The following is a 19081-nucleotide window of genomic DNA, read 5'->3' on the forward strand; positions in this document are numbered from 1 at the left end:
CCAGTGGTCTATGGAGACATTTTTAGCTAGATATTTTGGTGCTTCCTGAAATGTAAAAAATAACCATTCCTTCTCAATTAAATATCATCATTTCTCTGGTTCTACAAGTTTTACAATCTTGGAATTACTGTTTTGATTTCTTTACTGTCTCCCATATTTAATCAATCACTAAATCTTACCAATTTCTATTTTCAGTGTCTTCTGGATTTAACTTTTTCTGAAAAATACTGACAGCTGCCACTTTAATCTTGGATCCCTTACCTAATACTGAGCTATAGTTAGCTTTTTCCTCCCAAATCTATCCTGTACGTAAGGGTCAAAATGATTATTTACCCCCACTACTATTTTTTGATATATTGCTTCAATCTTCAAAACCTCCAACAACTTCCTGTTGCCTTTGAATCAAATAGAAACTTTATAGCATAACATACAATCAACTCCAGGAACACCAAACCATTTTTGGAGCCCATTTCTTGCTTCCTTACAAAACAGACTCTGGCGGCTCAGAATTTTAAAACAGTATCTCAACTACATATAAAATTTTATCATCATAGGCTAACACACGGTACATTTTTCCCATACAAAAATATAAAATGTTAAAATTATAAGAAACACTAATCATCATTACATTAAACCCTCTCATTTTACAAATAAGGAAAAGAAGACCCAAATAAAATTAAGTAGCTTTTCGAAAGCTTTATGATTACTAAGGGCAGAATTGACTCAATCTAATTCTTTGGAACACTAGCTTCATTTTATTTATATGACATGTTTTGCTTCTTTGTGAACAAATTTGACATTTGTGGCTAAGGTATAAGGAGGTCCTTTGAACATCCAGTAGAGACATTTCACATGGACATTTAACTTATAAATTCAATATAGTGCCACTGGCAGATATATATTAGAAATATAATTTATAAAATTATTCAATTTAAGAAGTGAAGGTGATTCTGCCCATCATCTCTGTCAATATGAATCTGCTCTTGACTTACCATGTCAGAGAAGATGTGACTAATATCCTTTCAGGTAGAAGATGAGAGTATATTGTCCTCTAAAAAGAAACATTTGAATTCAACACATATGTTGGTGGGATGATTTGCTGTACTAAAGAAGTGTTTGAATAGTTCACTTTCAAAATTTTTTGTCTTTTTATTTTCTAACAGTTAGAAATAAATTTCCTCAAACATTCTAGCCCATGTAATGAAAAAGGCTGGTTTTGATTGGTCTCATTATTACTCAGCAGATTTTGGTAGCTCATGGCTAAATTGTTGAATATATATAAAATAGTACAAGCAAGAGACATATGACTGTTCAAATCATTAGGGCTCTGAATTTATAACCTATTAGAGGGCTATGATGCACTCTTGCTTCCACTCTAAACCCAAGAAACAATGAAATGGGAGGTGAAGTGAAACTTCATCCTCTATTAACATCTACATTCCCTTGCTCCTGAATTCATTGTGTATTTGGAGAAAGTGTTATTCAGCATGTAAATAGCTTCTGACACAAATGACTACAATGACAGTGTGCATATGCTGCAGGACACAGGCTCTAGGCTTTTCTTCTAATTTGGCAGCTAAATGCCTCTACTTCTTCCATTCTTTTCCCAGAATCAGCATCTTGTCTAGAGAATCCTTAGATAGGATTCAGGTTAAAGGGACTATAAGAAATTAAACCATATAAAGAACCCATAGGGAACTTGATTATCAAGTTATTGATGATAAGGATTTGATAATTAAATGTATATTTTAGAAAATATGAGCAATGTTGAAATGTGCTTGAGTTGATATATCAAATGCTGCAGGGATTCTCTTTTGTCATTTAAAAGAGCCAGAGGATTGACAAGAAGGGCTTGATGGAACCAGTCTCCATTAAACAAATGCAAGTGGAAAATTTTTAATTTTTAGGAATTTAATCAACTCTTTTTATGTTCACCTTTTTTTACCTTTCAGTCTATGGATGTGACATGCATTCATCTGATAAGTATTTTTACATTTTAGAGAATAAAATATTACAGTCCCTTAATACGCACTGAAAAGTCCATGCTACATCGTGAAAAAAAAATGTACTGTTAATGCAGTGGACTTAGCTGCATAATCCAGGATCTTGGAGTTCTAATTAATGACAGGGTTGCATTTTTTTCCCCTAAAGGCATTTATTTATTTATTTATTTTTTTACCTGTTAGTGTGAAATAGGCTAAACAGATTTTAAAAGGAGCTATTCAAACAGAACTTTGGTTTCTTATACTGTAGAGTTTAGGAGAGGCAATGTTTCAGATATTTCACATAAACTCGCTTTGGTCTATTTATTAATATTTTCTCTTTAAACCAGTAGATTCAAAGGTAGAGTGTCCAAGAAGAATACAGAAAAGAAATATTAGAATCTTAGTATATTTATCACATTCTTCTCTTTTTTTTGTTTTATGGGTTTAAATAATTTTCTCTTGAGAAAATTTTCAAATACACACAAAAATACAATAAATAATAAACTTCATCATCCAGATTTGACAGTTATAAAGATTTTTGTCACATTTACTTCATCTTTTTAAAAATTGAAAAAAATTATACATAATTTTCCTTGTATTATACTTTAGTTGGCAACACTAAAGGTTAAGACAAATAGCTATGACACCTTTAGAACAATTAACAAAATTAATAATAATTCCTTGGTATAATCTAAGATCCAGTTGTAGTCAAATTTCTCCAATGTCTCATTTGAATCATGTCTCAACTTTACATTTGTTTCTCAGGCCTTTTGTCTTTTTTTTGATCTAGTACTAACCTGCCCTTTCCTCCCTCCACTCTTTATTTGCACCTGTCATGCCACTGGCTTGTTGCAGAAACCTGGTCAATTATTCTGTAAAATAACCCATTTTCTGAGTTTGTCCGTGTGCTCCTATGTAGTGTCATTTAATCTGTGCATCTACCCTCCTATTAAATGGAAGTTAGCTTGCCAAGAGGCTTGACTCAAGTGAAGGTCATTTTCTTTCCTTTTTTCTTTTCTGGAGGGATGGGCAAGAAGGAGTGTGATGTGGTTTGTATAGTATCACACAGTGTATGGTTGTCCTACTTTCAATGATGCTAAGATTAATCAGTGTTTCAAGTGATAACAGATTGATCCTTCCATTATAAAATTCCCATCAACATTTTGTCTAATGTTTTTACCCATTAATAATCACATCCTGAATTAATTACACATTGCAAGATGATAATTACGTTATATTATTTTTTGTATTATCTATTATCTTTGCACATTAGCTTGAGTTCTGAAAGGAAGAGCATTTCCTTATTATTTAAGGCTATGTGGTTATATATACATACATAAAAGAGAGCAAGATAAGGACTTAATTCTTTATTGTGACTGTCAAATATCAGAGTTAGAGGTATTGACCTAGTTAATTCTAACGGTGACCAAAAAGTAGTGACTGGTTTTTATTTTATTGATTTTTTTCTCTTTTTAGTATCTTTATAATTAGTACATTTAAAAAATTATATTCAACTTTTTTTTTTTTTTTTTTTTTTGGAGATAAGGTCTCTTTCTGTCATCCAGGCTGGAGTGCAGTGGTATGCGCATAGCTTACTGCAACCTCGATCTCCTGGGCTCAAGCAATCTTCCTGTCTCAGCTTCCCAAATAGCTGGCACTATAGGCACATGCCACCACTTCCAGGTAACTTTTTTTTTATTATTTTTTGTAGAGACAGGGGTCTCACTATGTTGCCCAGGCTGGTCTTGAACTCCTGGCCTCAAGCAATCCTTTGGCCTCGAGCAATCCTCCTGCCTCAGCTTCCCAAAGTGCTGGGATTATAGGCGTGAGCCACCACACCTGGCCATGTTCAACATCTTTAAATCGATTGCATTCAGTATATTTTTTCACTTTTGATTCTTAAGATGCCTACAGTTTGGCCAAAGGGAGACTTTTATATTGATTCCTGTGTCCTTTGGACATATTCTTATTAGTTTTTGGCAGCTAACTTGCTTTCTGGGGCAAGAAAATATCCCAGGCTGATTTTATACATGCCCAACCCTAAAAGTTGAATCAGATATTCCTCCAAAGACCCCAGTTACTGTCAGTGTGGAATGGTATGTAGGCATCACATTCTGTATGCTGGGTATGCTCATTTTTATGGGGTTGTAGGATAGATTATATCATTATTCCTAAATCCCTTCTCACTATTATTGTATTATTGCTAAGGCCTCTTGGCAGGCAGTATACACTTCTCCACCCTTCTGTCAGGTTTGGTGGTGTGATATGCTTTGACCAATGGACATACATCATGTTAAGTGGAAGTTGTAAGAGCCAATGCATGGCTTAGCTCTGTCCTTTGCTTTTCCCTAGGTTACAAGGACTCTCTGTCCCAAACAAGCTCACGTGAATTCATACGGATATTTCTAATTCAAATATAATGTGTTATAGGACTTTTACTTAATTTTTAAAAACTTTATACATATATCTTTTTTCCTACACTAACAATCTTGAATTCTATGTATATTAGTATAATTACTGATCTGCATTATCCTGTAATGTAGTTTCAAAATAACAAAACCACTATTTTAATTTACTGAAGTTTAAAATGTATTCGCAGGTATATTTGTCCCTAAAATATATTCTACTATTCAGTGGAATATTATGTTTTAAGTCAGATTGAAATAATTTTTTCCTCTGTGTGATTATATTACTGATTTTATATACATTTCTTTCAACTTGTTTTCAATTCTTAGAGATGGCTATTTTAGTAGATTTTATATTTTATAATAAAACATTTAAGTTTTCAAAATCAAATCTATGTAATAAGTTATAGTAAGAGGCATCTGTTCCATTCCTGTCCCTTCCACTCATTGTTAATAGTTTTCATTTAACCTCCCAGTGTTTCTTTCTTGCACAAAATGCAGCATGTTGCATTATTCTGTTCTGTACCTTGCTTTTTTCACTATTATATCTTAGAGACAGTGCTACATAGAGATTATCCCCATTCCTTTATATGGCTACACTGCATACCATTTCATTATTTATTCAGCCAATCCTCTTTTGTTTTCACTCTTTTTATGAGTAACTTTGAAATAAATAATACCATGCATAAACCATGTCCTATTTTGCAACTACAGCTTTAGGCGAGGCTCCCAATAGTGGGGTTAATGGGGCAACAAGCAGATTTGTAACTTTTCTACATATTCCTGGTTCCCTTCCATAGAGTCATATCATTACACAGACCCATCAGCAGTGTGTAAGAATTATTGTTTCTGCACAGCTTCAATAACAGAGTATGTGGTTGGGATGAGTCATGTGGTTTTGCTAAGAGAAGTAATGCTGTCATTGGTACAGTTTAATTTGCATTTTAAGTTACACTGAGCAAAGTTTCATATCTGTAGAGTCATTTAAACTTTTCTTCTGTGAACTCTCTGAGTTTTTTTGTGTCTTTTATTTTGATGTTTATTTTCTTTTCTTTTAATGAGTTGGTTCTAAGAACCAACTAGTTGGTTTAATTTCTGGACTTTGTATTCTCTTCCATTGGTCTGTCTGTTCATGGATACCACACTGTTTTAATTACAGAAGCTTTATAAAATGCTAATATAGGGCTACCACCACCTCATTTTTGCCCTCCCAAGTGTATTATTGTTTATTTCTCCATTATCTCATTCATTTGACATTTATTCTATGCATTTTTATAAGTAATGTAATACACTGACACAGAAATATATGTATATAATTTATAACCAAAAACTTATGTTGGGGCCTATACTCCTTTTAAAAAAAGTAGTAGTATCAGCCTGGGCACAGTGACTCATGCCTGTAATCCTAGCACTCTGGGAGGCCGAGGCGGGTGGATTGCTTGAGGTCAGGAGTTTGAAAAAGTAGTAGTATGTATAATAAAAAAAGTTTGAAGACCACTACTCCAGACAGAGATTTTTGAATATTCCAACAATTTCAGACATCTTTTCTGGGAGAGCAGTACAACAGAGCTGAGATTCTTAGGCTGTACCTCATTTTGGCATCTGCCTAATGCTGAACTGGGAGATGATACACTTGTATGGAAATGATGGGTCACCTGGAATCCAGGGGAAATTTTTTCAATGCTAATTGAGCAGGTGTCAAGATCCCACAAGAAGATGTTATAAATACTGCACAAGAACACCTAGGAAAACCATCTTTGGGTTTGGACAACAAGATCACTTTATCAGGCTCTGCTAGGGGTTGCGTACGTCTCCCCAAATTCATGTGCTGAAAATGTGATTCCCAATATAATGGTGATGAGAGGCGGTAGGACCTTTAAGAAGTGTTTAAGAGATTAATGCCTCTCTTGTGTGACTGGGTTAATTCTCACGGCAGTTACTGAGTCCTTGCTTTCGAAGGACTGGATTAGTTACTGAGAGAGAGCATGTCGCTATAAAGCGAGGCTGTGCCTCATGTTTTGTCTCTTGCGTGCACCTATGAGTTGCTCCCACAGGCATTCCCGTGTGTGACGCCATCTGCTATGCTATGAGGGCCTCGCCACATGCAGCTGCCTGATCTTGAATTCCCCATTCTCCACAAACATGAGCTAAATAGACTTCTTTTCTTTATAAATTATTCTGTCTCAGGTATTCTGCCATTGCAATAGAAACAGCCTAAAATAGGCTCTATCTTCTCATCTCTCTTAATAAACTTTTGCTCACGATGCGATATGGATTGCAATGATATAAATAGAGTGGCAAAGGAATTAGACCATGACAGGAAAGTCTGGAGTCCTCTGCTCTAGGAAGTACGTTCACAACTAATATCATTTGTTCCGTTTTAATCTCAGGCAACCTTTGAAAGGCATGTATTGTTGGATTCGTCTGAGTTTTTAATCAATGCTTACTAATTCAAGATAAGCTCACATGCTTTTAGGATATTAAAGGCATCAGGGAATCAGCAAGATTTCTGAAAATTCTATAAGGCAAACCAGATTCTTTATTTCCTTGTAATTCCAGGGAGGTCATAGTTTAAAAGAGGAGAAAGTTCTAAGAACAGAAACATTATGCATTCATTTAGAACTATTCATTTTATATATGTCTCAGGGGTTTTATTACTAAAAAGTTATATAACTTTTTGAAGCTACAATATAAATAAATAAACACCAAACTCCAAGTTACTTAATTCTATTTAACTAATTGTTAAATAACCACTATGTGCCAGGCATGACTCTTGGTGCTAGGGATACCAAGATGGATTGTCTCTTCCCTCAACAAACTCACAATCCAGAGAGATGGACCTGGAAAAATTATAACAGCATAGCCAAGTGAGTGACATAAGAGAATGAGGAATATGCCAAAAGCACCAGAGTATAATATAAAATAGACTTCAGCTTTGAGGATGGATGAGTTGCAAAGGCACAAGAGAAGGTATAAGCAATTTTGGAGTTAGACTTTCAGGAAGAAATTGTATTTGGCCACATGGAGAACATTACAGCAATAGCAACAACAACAGAGAAGAATGGAGGTTGGGAAAAACTATTGTCTTTAGGTAAAATGGCATAGATGTTCACACACACACACACACACACACACACGCACACACATAGAGTACAAAAGAGCCTGACTCATTCTGGGGCCAAAAGCATCATATGGACCAACCACAATGATCCCATGGCTCCAATATGCTTATGTAAAATTTTAATATTTTTATGACATAGATGATTATGTGCTTTTATTATAGGACAAATAGACACTTGAGTTATTGTTTATTCCATTGTGTCAGTTCTGCCTCTGATTAGAATACATTCTTATTTTAAAGTGCCTCTGAAGCATTTTTTAAAACCAACACCACTCTCCTTTCTCAAATTTAGCACTTTCCCATTAGTTCCACATGTTCCCTTTTTATTCGTGGTCATTGCTTTTCTTTGGTCTCCTTTAAAAATAGCACCCATTTGCACTTGTCTGTGAATGTTAGCTACTGCTAGAGTCTCTGTCCTCTCTGGGTTTGGCACATATGTTCTTCTCCTTCAGACTTTTTAATTGGATCTGGGTTGGAATTTTTCCCATTCCAGATTTGTTCACTGGTTTGGAAGTTTATTTCCATTTTGTTAATCACTTTGTTTCACTGTTTTGGGTAATTTTAGTTAGAAGGTAGCTCCCACTGCATTTTGGCACAACAGTTTTAAATGCTTCTATAAGATGTTACCATGAGTCCTGCGGTGAGATCTAGCTCTGGGTTGTGGCTTAATTACTAACAAAAATATACTAATTTTTTGTAGGAAGCCACAGAACAATATATATAATATGATTTGCTGGAAGGTGCCGAATAGTAAACATAATAAATTTTAATTTTCACTTTTAAAGAAACTATATAGGTATGCTCATATATAGTGGAACTATTTCTTTGCCAATTTTCTGGAACTATATGCAAGAAACTTAAGAATGGGTTACCTGCGAGGCATAGGAGTCAAAAGGGCTGGAAAGGAGACTTACTTTGCATATTATAAGCTTTTTGAGCTATTTGAATTTATCCTGTGCATATATTATTTTGAAATGTATAGTAAATGTGTTTCATAATTATTTATTTTTATCTTTGGTTTTGTCCATAGTAAAGTATTTAGCAAGTTTCACAGTGTGAAGAAAGCTAAGATTAAAAACAGCAGGTGACGGCTTTGACAAAATGAGAGCAAGCAAACTGGAAAAACTGAGCATAAAGGAACAGACAGGGTTATGTTCTTTCTACAAAGATAAAGACAAATCTGTTCCAAGTTGTCCCTGTGGAAAATTTTGACAATCAAAACAAAACAGAAAATCCAACAAAACAAATAAAAACTTGATGCTAATGACATAAGAGAGAGAAAAGCCAGACTCTCTAGTACAGAATCAAAATTCTTGTTTGTTATGCTCACAAGGATTCTTGCTTAACACTTTTGGAGCCAAGACAGTGGACAGTTAAGAGTGTAGATCTTGAAATACTCTCATTTTGGACTAGGTCCAGTACGGTTTCTTTGCTTCTCTGCTCATAAAATGTAGGAACAATTCAAACTGGAGAACATTTCCTGCCCACTCACTGGCCTGAAGATTCAAAGAGTAGGGTTTTGTGGTCCTGCCAGCACGCATTCATTTAAGCACACGCATTCATATTCTCTCTCTCTCTTTCTCTCTCTCTCTTTCTCTCTCTCTCTCTCATGCATGCAAGCACTCGCACACTTAGGAACACAGAAGGCCACTCTCGTGCCCATCAAATCAAATCAAATAACCCTCCTAAGGGTGGCAACTCAGGGAAACTCTGGAGACACTTAAAATAATGCTGAATCTTTCCCCAGGGTGGAAAAGAGAGTATTATTGATAGAAGATAAGTAGTAACCAAAAGAGCTACTGTTTCACGTTTACATATTGGAAGCTGAAGAGAAAATTGAAAACGTGGCACACATGGTTATAAAAAGTCCTCCAAAACCAAAGAGCTCTGATTAGATTTAATTAACTGCATTTCAAGACAGACATGCACCACTTAATGACATTCTAGTCAATGACAGATGGCATATACAATGGTGGTCCCATAAGATTATAATGGAGCTGAAGAAGTCCTATTGCCTAGTGATGTCATAGCACGATTATTAATACTTAAAAAAATAATTTAGTATAGCCTAAGTGTACAGTGTTTATAAAGTCTATAGACGTGTACAGTAATGTCCTAGGACTTCATTTTCACTCACCACTTACTCACTGATTCACCCAAAGCAACTTCCAAGCTGGCAATCTCCATTCAAGGTAAATGCCTTATACAAGGGTAGCATATTATAATCTTTTATATTATATTTTTATTGTATCTTTTCTAAGTTTGGATATGTTTAGTTATACAAATTCTTACCATTATGTTACAATCGCCTACAGTATTCAGCACAGTAACATGCTGTGCAGGTGTGCAGCCTAGGCGCCATAGGCTATACCATATAGCCTAGGTGTGTAGCAGGCTGTACCTACTAGATTTGTGTAAATATACTTTATGATGGCACAATGATGACATTGCCTAATGACACATTTCTCAAAATGTATGCTCATTGTTCTTTAAGTGACACATAACTGTACAAGCAATTCTCTGTGATGATATGTATATGTCTAATTACATGTGTGTTTTAATAAACCCTATAAAAGAAATGCTTATACAAGTAATTGCCTAGACCACTCCAATAGCACTAACTGATCTCCCCACTTCAACTCTCCAGCACCCCAACCTTTCCATTCTATATATCTAACCAATGTGTCCTCTTGGAATACAAATCTGAATCATACTCTGTGATAAAACTCTTCAATGGCTTCTTCAGTTTTCTAAGTATGCTATACATGTCAACACATTTAATTCTCCCCAAATCTCTACAGGGCAAGCACTATTATGGAAATTATCACCATTTCATATGAGTAAACTAACACACAGAAATTAAGTAACTGTACAAGGTCACACAGCCAGTAATCGCACAGAGTTCAGCATCAGAGTACATGTTCTTTACCACTACACTATGCAATGTGAAATACAACTCATGAAAAATATAACTTTATATTGAATTATATGAATTATATATATATATAAATTATAATTTAAAGGCAAAAGTTATCATTGCTCCATAGGCTCTAGAGTATTCTTGATCAAAACAATGATTATACTGTTGTTGTGCATACCCTAATTTTGGTTGGCATGGTAGGCAGAATAATGGCCCCCTCAAAGATGTCCACATCCTACTCCCCAGAACCTATAAATATGTTACTTTATGTGGTAAATGGGAATTAAAGTTGCTAACCAGCTGACCTTGAAATGGGTAAAGTATCCTGAACTACCCAGCTGGGCCCAATGTAATTACAAGGGTCCTGATAGGTGGAAGGAGGAGGCAGAAGAGAGAGGACTGGAGAGACGAGAGCCTGGCGTCACTGTCTTAGGAGCTGGGGGAATGAGCCATGGCTGGGCAGCCTCTAGGAGCTGGAAAAGGCAGAGAAACAGATTCTCCCTTAGAACCTCCAGAAGGAACGCTCAGCTGATACCCTGATTTTAGTCCAGTAAGACCTATTTCACACATCTGACTTCTAGAACTTTAAGACAATTAATTTGTGTTGAATTGTTTCTGGTCGTTTGTTTCTGCAGCAATAGGAAACTAATATAGTTGGGTGGTTTTTTTCTGAGTTCTAGCTTTGTTAACAGTAACACCATCCAAGAAAACAGTGTACAGTTTTAAGTTTTCTTCTTCTGCTTCTGCTAAAGGAAGTAGTTGACCCAGGTTCTGATTCCTCTTTTCCAACCTCATCCTCATCTTCCTCAGAACATTAATCTGGCAAAAGGGGTTGACTCAGCAGTATTAATGCTATATTTCTACAGGATGGGAAAATTGTTATTTTAAATAATGGCCTTTACAGCTTTCTGGTGGTCTGACTTCAACAAACACAACAGCTTTTGCTTCCCTCGCTCTAATACATCTCCACCAAAAAGGCCCATAGGAGGAAACCAATGCAAGGAAACAAAGGGTGGTGAACATCTGTAAGCTCCCATGGGCTCCTCTCATTGAACTGCTCACGTGGAAGGATAAATCAGTGCTCTCAATCATAGGGAATTCACTGTGCTCATTAGACTGAAGTTTTTGTTTCTGACTTCATCCTTTTTAAATGTCACTTCTGTCACAGTCTTGAAATGGTTGTCAAGTGCCCCCACCAACCCAATCTGACCTTTCAGTCCATCAGATAATTGAGATCATGCCAGGATGGAAGCTCTCTCCAGCAAATTGATTACGATGCTTTGTTCTTAACAATGTTTACAGAAGGAAGGATTTTCCTAGCATTGATTCCCTGGACAGCTGTTTTGGGTCAGTTCTGCCATAGAAACAGAATCTTATGATTTTACAAAAGATACAAACTGCTCTCTCCCACCACAGTCCTTATCAGTTGATGAGAGATTACAGACCCAGGCCAAGTGCCTGACTCGAGTTCCAGTCCAAATTTCATAATCAGCTGCAACCAGCAAGGCAGTGTCAGGTACTACTCTTGTTCACACTCAACTCCTTGGCTCTGAGAGCTCCCCCAAAACATGCAATGCCTACCCCACCCCAACACTGAGCACTTATTCCTGTTAATTTTTGAAAAATCACCACTGAGAAATCTATGGTGATATTTAATCCCACATAGTTAACATGCAGTTAGGACTTCGTGACTTATATTGCAATCATTAATTCCATCAATACATTTATTTTACCTACTCTACTCATCCGTATCCCATCTGCTATGGTCTGAATGTTTGTGTCTCCCCCAAATTTTTAGCTGAAAATGATTCACCAATGTGACGGTATTAGAAGATAGGGAAGTTGGGAAGTGATGAGCAGAGCCCTTGTGCATGGAATTAGTGTCCTGACAAAGAGACCCCAGAGACTGCCTTGCCTCTTCCACTACATGAGGATGCAGTGAGAAGACATGATCCATGAACCAGACAGTGGGTCCCCCTGCCAGATGTAGAAGTTTGGACTTCCCAGCCTTCAGAACTATGAGAAATAAATTTCTGTTGTTTAAACAACCCACTTTATGGTATTCTGTTATAGCAGTCTGAATGGACTAAGACACAACCTGATCAACAAGTATATATTTATATCTATCTTATATTTATACCTGCCTTAACCGGGCACTTTGCTCAGCAGTGGACATATAGTGGTGGGGTAACATCAAGAGATTCCTTCCCTGATGGAGTGGGAAAGAAAAATATAATTAGACTAAACACAAAAACAAATGTCCATCCATTAATACAGATACTGAAATCACAGTTTAAATAACAGGAACAACAACAAACAGTACCATATGACCCAGCAATCCCACTGCTGGGTATATATTCAAAGGTGGGGAATTTTGTATATTATAAAGATATCTAGACTCTTATGTTTATTGCAGCACCATTCACAACAGCCAAGATTTGGAATCAATCTAAGTGTCCATCAACAGATGAATGGATAAAGAAATCTGCAGTACATATATACAATGGAATATTATATAGTGATAAAAAAAATGAAATCCTGTCATTTGCAACAACATGGATGCAGCAACTAGAGAACATTACATTAAGTGAAATAAGCCAAGCACAGAAAGACAAATCTCACAGGTTTGCACGCATATGGGGGAGATAAATATTAAAAACTATTGATCTCATGGAGACAGAGAGTAGAATGAGGGTTACCAGAGGCTGGGAAGGGTATCTGGAGAGGAAGATTAAATGGGGACAGTTAATAGGTGCAAAAATATAGTTATCTAGAATGAATAATATGTGATACACAAAAAAGTGACTATAGTCAACAATAAGTTAGGGTATACTTTAAAACAACTAAAAGAATGGAATTGGAATGTTCTTAATACAAAGAAATGACAAATGCCTGAGTTGATGGATATCTCTATTATCCTGAATTGATTAATTCATATTGTATGCCTGTATCAAAAGATCACATGTACCCTCTACAGGTATACAACTATTATGTACTCATGATAATAAAGTTTTAAAAAGCAATTCTCCAGACTACTAAGATATGAAAATGTTGATAAGTAGCAAAAATAAAAGGAAAAATGAAATAAGCACAATATTTTACATGGGAGGATTAGTACAAAAGAGAGGTACAATTATATGTGAGAGGAATATTGGAAAGATGATTATGAGGCCCAGAGTGGTGGCTCATGCCTATAACCCTAACACTTTGGGAAGCCAAGGCAGGAGGATCACTTGAGGCCAGGAGTTCAAGACCAGCCTGAGCAACATAATGAGACCCCTGTCTCTACTAAAGAAAAAACAAAACAGAAAAATTAGCGGGGTATGGTGGTATGCGCCTATAGTCCCAGTTACTTAGGAGGCTGGGACAGGAGGATTGCTTGAGCCTAGGAATTTGAAGTTGCAGTGAGTTATGATGACACCACTGCACTCTGGCGCAGGGCAACAGAGTGAGACCTCATCTCAAAAACATAACCAAAAACAAACAAACAAAAAGATGGGTATGTAATAACAGCATAAGAAATCTACTAAGCCTTTAATAAATAAAACAGTATTGGATTATAACCCAAAGTACAAAACAAATATTTCTGAGCTCATACTGATATAACAATAAATGAGCAAGTAAATAAATAAATAAATGAGTGGGGGAGAGACACATCTCCCATGCAGATAAATAATTTATAAAGATTCGCTACTCTCAAGGAGATGGAGCATAACTTGCCTTCTTTAAATGTGGGTTATACATAGTGACTTCCTTCCAAAAAATATAGAATTGAAAAAAAAATGAATAGATAACCTGTGGAGAAACCCGACATACACTACACTATCTCAGCCAGGTGATCAAGGTTAACATCAACAGGTAAGTCAAGTTTATAGTATGCTCTCTGGATGTACTGTGATGAAAATGACATTTTTACCTCTATGATCTTCCTCCAAAAAAACCAGAACACCAGTATTGTCATGAAAAAAAAAATCTGAGAAATAAAAATTGAGGGACATTCTACAAAACACTTGACTAGTACTCCTCAAACCTGTGTAGATAAATTGATAAAACAGCAGAGGATATTGAGGCACAACTGTTAGAGAGGATTAATGAGTCACTGTGGTCCACAATCCGGGTTGACGAGTCTACCAATGTTGACAACAAGGCACCAATGCTTGTTTTGTGTGATATGTTTTTCAGAAGGATGTGCATGAGGATATGTTACGTGCACCTTTCTTGCCAACCAACACCACAGCTGCAGAACTATTCAGGTAAGTCTCTGCATGATTACATGTCAGGAAAACTGAATTGATCATTTTGTGTCAGTATATGCATGGACAGAGTGGCTGCCATGACTAGACTGCTTTCTGGTTTCACTACTTGGGTCAAACAGGTCGATTCTATTTTTCTTTTTTTTGTGACACAGTCTTAGACTGTTGTCCAGGCTAGAGTGCCATGGAGTCAGCCTAGCTCACAGCAACCTCGAACTCCTGGGCTCAAGCAATCCTACTGCCTCAGCCTCCTGAGTAGTTGGGGCTACAGACGTGTGCCACCATGCCCAGCTAATATATATATAATCCAGCTAATTTCTTTCTATTTTTTTAGTAGAGACGGGGTCTTGCTCTTGCTCAGGCTGGTCTGGAATTCATGAGCTCAAATGATCTGCCCACCTCGGCCTCCCAGAGTGCTAGGATTACAGGCGGGAGCCACCACGCCAGGCCTAGGAGGTTGATTCTTAATGAGAGTCTATGTACTGCGTCATCTATATGGAAATGGTGGCTAGCAAAAAAATGTCACCTGAACTAAACAACATTTTTCAGGATGTGATTAAAATTATCAACCACATAAAAGTATTAGGTTATTAAGCTGAAATGTCCGATTTCCTTAAGTACTAAATTAGTTTCTATCTCTGGTATTTCATTTTGACATTTGTTTTATTTTTATTATGAAGGCACATCCTCATTCTTTCAAACACACATTTTGGCTTGTGATTATCTTTCAAATTATCTTTTATAGCAATTTTGATGAAACCATGGATAAGTCAAAAGTTCATGTTATTTTTTTTTTTTTTGAGACAGAGTCTCGCTTTGTTGCCCAGGCTAGAGTGAGTGCCGTGGCGTGAGCCTAGCTCACAGCAACCTCAAACTCCTGGGCTCGAGTGATCCTTCTGCCTCAGCCTCCCGGGTAGCTGGGACTACAGGCATGCGCCACCATGCCCGGCTAATTTTTTATATATATATCAGTTGGCCAATTAATTTCTTTCTATTTATAGTAGAGACGGGGTCTCGCTCTTGCTCAGGCTGGTTTTGAACTCCTGACCTTGAGCAATCCGCCCGCCTCGGCCTCCCAAGAGCTAGGATTACAGGCGTGAGCCACAGCGCCCGGCCCATGTTATTTTTTAATATGAGTTCTGTCGTGGAACCAATGCAGAGCAGACAGCTCAAAATATCAACCAAGTATTTGGGAAGGATGTGGCTAATGAATGCACAGTATGTCAATGGTTTGAAAAGTTTCATTCTGGTGATTTTAATATTGAAAATGAGCCACATGGGTGACCTGACACCCAAGGTGGATAATAATAAGCTGAAAGCAGTAGTGGAAGCGAATCCACCTCAACCTACACATGAATTAGCAGCAAGGTTTGACTTTATTATTCCAAACATTGGACCATTTGAAACAAATTGACAAGGTAAAGAGGCTGGATATATGGGTACCACATGAATTAAACAAGCATCAGAAGAGAAATAGTCTCGAAGCTTGCCTTTCTTTGTTGTCACGACATAAAATGTGAACCATTTATTTCTACACCATATTGTTTTTTTTGTTTTTTTTTTGAGACAGAGTCTCGCTTTCTTGCCTAGGCTAGAGTGAGTGCCATGGCGTCAGCCTAGCTCACAGCAACCTCAAACTCCTGGGCTCAAGCAATCCTCCTGCCTCAGCCTCCCGAGTAGCTGGGACTACAGGCACAAGCCACCATGCCCGGCTGATTTTTATATTATATATATTAGTTGGCCAATTAATTTCTTTCTATTTTTATGGTAGAGACGGGGTCTCGCTCAGGCTGGTTTTGAACTCCTGACCTTGAGCAATCCGCCCGCCTCGGCCTCCCAGAGTGCTAGGATTACAGGCGTGAGCCACCGCGCCCGGCCTACACCATATTGTTATGTGTAATGAAAATGATTCTTTTTGATAGTCCAAAGCATTCAGCATGATGGTGAGATAAAGATGAAGTGCTGAAACATAGTCCAAAACCAAATATTCATCAAAAAAAGATAATGGTGTCTGTTTGGTGGTCCAGTGCTGGTATTATCCACTACAGCTTCATGAAACCTGGTCAATCCATTACAATGGATGTCTTGTGCAACCAATTGGACAAAATATTGAGGGTGCTTGTGGTTAAGCAACCAAGATTGGTTACTAGAGACAGGCCAATCCTCTTCCAAGACAACTCTCGACCACATGTCGCACAAACAACACTGCTCAAACTACAGAGGCTGGACTTAGAAACTTTCTGTCATCCACCATATTCACCAGACCTTGCACCAACTGACTACCACTTCTTCCAGGCTTTGGACCACTTCTTGCAATGAAAAATATTCAATTATCAACAAACTGTGGAAAACACCTTTTGTGATTTTATGACCACTTGCTCTCCAGGCTTCTTTGTTGTTGGCATATACAAGCTACCTTTAAGATGGCAAAACCGTGTCAATAGTTTGTGCACACACTTTGATTAATTGTACTGCTTCTTGTTTGAGTTATAAAAAAATAAACTTTTGATTTGAAATAAGACATTTCCTATTTAATGAACTGATACATGCCCTTAACTCAAATCTGTTCACACAGCTCTGTGAGGAGATGGACACAGAGCACATATGACTTTCCTTATACATAGAAGTGAGATGGCTTTCTAAAGGTAGATCACCAGCCAGAGTTTTTGAGTTATGAGAGTTGCTCCAAAGATTTCTTTTCAGAAAACAGTCACCATTGGCAGTATAGTTCAGTGACACAGAAAGGGTCACAAAACTTGCTTACTTGTATGACATATTCAACCTGCTCAATGAACTCAATCTGTCACTTCAGGGGAGAATGACAACTGTGTTCAAGTCAGCAGATAAAGTGGCGGCATTCAAAGCCAAACTGGAATTATGGGGGCAATGAGTGAATATTGGGATTTTTGGCATGTTTAAAACATTAGCAGAGATTTTGAAAGAGACTGAGCCAGGGCCTTCTTTCTCCCACCTGGTGCATGATCACCTGTCTCAGCTTTCACAAGAGTTTGAGCTTTACCTCCCAACCACAAAGACCCCAAACTAGGAAGGAAAGGATGTTATACCCATTTGTGACTAAGCCAGGTGAATTGACTTTGTTCATGCTAGAAGAGTATCAACTGCCTTAGATCACAAAGAATGGTGGGTGGCCTTAAAAGTATGTTTGAGACAACTTGAAACCTCCATATGTTCTGGACTTAAAGTCAAGGTGGCAAATCTTGAGATTGCCACAAAAGCACTGAAAAGCCTGCTTCCATTTCCCACACCGTGTCTTTGTGAAGCAGGGTTTTCTGCAGTGACAGCAACCAAAATGAGATTATGGAGTAGACTGGACATAAGCAACACACTTTAGGTGTCACTGTGTCCCATCACCCCAGATGGGAACTTTTAGTTGCAAGAAAACAAGCTCAGGGCTCCCACTGATTCTGCATTATGGTGAATTGCACAATTATTTAATTACATACTACAATATAATAATAAGAGAAATAAAGTACCCAATAAATGTAATGCACTGGAATTATCCTGAAACCATCCCTGCCACCTGGCCCCTAGGGTCTGCGCAAAAATTCTCTTACACGAAACCAGTCCCTGGTGCCAAAAAGGTTGGAGACTGTTGCCCTATAGGAATCAGGGTTAACAGAGCCACTGTGTTATATTAACACAAAGTTTGAAGAAGAGGGTATTCGGTTTATTCACCTAAGCCTTTGTCTCTTAGTTATTTCTCTGCTACACTTTCAAACTAAGAAAGTATTGGTTCCATTTTGATGACTGAATAGCAGAATAAAACAATTTTCTCTGTTTTCCATTAGTGACAAATCTACACCAAAAGTCACAGTCTTTTTTATTTGAAATTTAGGATTTCAGTGGACTACATAACTTTCTCAGCAGTTTTGTTACAATTCCTTCAACCTGCCTCTTCGTTACTTTTCACCACTCTTCATTTTTTCTGTGTGGTCAGTATGATACAAATTGTTATTTCAAAATTGCATAAGGGTTTTATTTGTGAAATTTTGCCTTCCTAGTTTGATCTGCTATAATATAGGTCGGCACATGTCCCTTCCGGGAGACAACTTGCACCTTACTCCCCCACAAACGGACACGGCTCGCCTCGCTTGGGCATGGAGAGCTCGAGAAACTATCACCGTACTGCGGTACTTGACACTCATCCACCAGGTTATTTTAAGTATTATAAGTATTCTATTACCAGAACTTGAATAGCAACAATAACAACTCATTTCACACCAAAGGAAAAAAAGTAAAGGAAAGAGGAGAAGAAGGAACTGAAGAAAAATGGGAAGAAAAGGGGGAACTGAAACAAAAAGAAAAAGCTAGACTTCATTGCTGAAGGTCTATTGTAATTTCTTCCTTTTTCCTAAAAAGTTAACGCGAAGAAAAAA

General features: G+C 37.2%; 1 protein-coding gene across 5 annotated transcripts in view; it reads right to left on the bottom strand.

Annotated features, from left to right (window-relative positions):
- Nucleotides 1-19081, bottom strand: part of JAM2 (junctional adhesion molecule 2) — an 83784-nt gene that overhangs the window by 46289 nt on the left and 18414 nt on the right. For 2 of the 5 annotated variants that reach the window (XM_076000687.1, XM_076000686.1), the window contains exon 2: nt 12576-12640. The exons of 1 other annotated variant lie outside the window; for it this stretch is intronic. The gene's annotated coding sequence lies outside the window, so the exon portion shown is untranslated. Of the gene's footprint in view, nt 1-12571; nt 12641-19081 lie in introns of all 5 variants that reach the window. 2 more of the 5 variants (XM_076000685.1, XM_076000681.1) reach the window with 1 other exon arrangement.

The sequence above is a fragment of the Microcebus murinus genome, chromosome 1 (assembly GCF_040939455.1).
Source record: "Microcebus murinus isolate Inina chromosome 1, M.murinus_Inina_mat1.0, whole genome shotgun sequence".
NCBI classification, from domain to species: domain Eukaryota; kingdom Metazoa; phylum Chordata; class Mammalia; order Primates; family Cheirogaleidae; genus Microcebus; species Microcebus murinus.